This window comes from Haplochromis burtoni, unplaced genomic scaffold, assembly GCF_018398535.1.
Source record: "Haplochromis burtoni strain Fernald_Lab_line unplaced genomic scaffold, NCSU_Asbu1 Contig_2184, whole genome shotgun sequence".
Taxonomy (NCBI): Eukaryota; Metazoa; Chordata; class Actinopteri; order Cichliformes; family Cichlidae; genus Haplochromis; species Haplochromis burtoni.
In genome coordinates, this window is record NW_024584545.1 from 6,299 (window position 1) to 7,639 (window position 1,341).

The following is a 1,341-nucleotide window of genomic DNA, read 5'->3' on the forward strand; positions in this document are numbered from 1 at the left end:
AACTTGAGTATGAACTTATACAAAATGCAGCAAGATATTTAAAAAACAGTTTTGTTGATTAAAAAACACTATATCGGATTCATATCGGTATCGGCAGATATCCAAATTTATGATATCGGTATCGGTATCGGACATAAAAAAGTGGTATCGTGCCATCTCTAGTTTAAATGAGTGTGTATAGGAGTCAGTCACAGTGATCTACCCACAGGGTGTTCCCATCTATACATGGTGCACGTCTGTAATGTTTCATCCCTGGCAGAGCTTCCAAACAGTATTCCAGTGTTCCAAACAGCAGTGTTTCTGCTTCGTGCCCTACTCAACTGCTCTATGCACAGTAGGACTGATTAGTTTTTTTCCATCTCATAAATTTGCCTCTCCATCATGTTTGCAGATGTAGCTTGCATCTGTTTTCAGCAGTTTTTTCTGATGCCTCCACTACACTCACCACCACACAGCATCAAGACCATTTATTAACTAGTTGAGAATTTAAGAGCTTAATAGACATGTTTGGAACAGGGCAGACTAATCTAGCTCCATTATAGATATGAATGTAACATATTAAAAGCCAATCTACAAATTTAATAGAAAATATTCTACAATAACATAAAACCTGCTACAGAGAATTTTCTTTACAGAAAAACCCGCAGGAACAGATTTGATCAATGCTTCCCAAAAAACAGCAGCAGGTCTATAACTTGATCGAGCATCACAGCCCTGACCCGAGATATTCAGCACAGATACTGTAAGACAACTACTCATGGATGCTGCAAATTCCAAGACATGAAATTTAAGGCCACTGTGTATATGAGTTAAACAAAGCAACAAGAGCAACTCGAAGTAACTGCAACACTACTGCTCAACAGAGACTCACAAAACTACTAACCACCAGGTGTCCTGATTTCACAGTAACAAAAGTGTGGCAACATATTAAAACTATGTGTTATTAAACTATGTTATGTGTAAAACAATAAAACAGTTTGATTAGACTAATATTGGACTGCAGTCAAGTAAGTCGTCATTTGTAAGTCACGGTCAAGCCAGCACCCTTTAATCTGCCACATCAATTTTCTTGCACTTAGCCTTATCAGCAATATCTCTGTGAAGGTTCTCAGTCATACAGGTCATCGTAGTCTAAGGAGCTTGGAAAGAAAAGCATCTGGACTTCTTTGAGTTGCAGTATGACAGTCGGTGTCGTAAACCACCACCTCTGTTCAAAGATGGTTGCTCACAGTGGACGTAAATGGACGTAAATTGCTACATATACACCAGTGTGTGAATGTGTGTGTGAATGGGTGGATGACTGGATATGTAAAGCGCTTTGGGGTCCTTAGGGACTAGTAA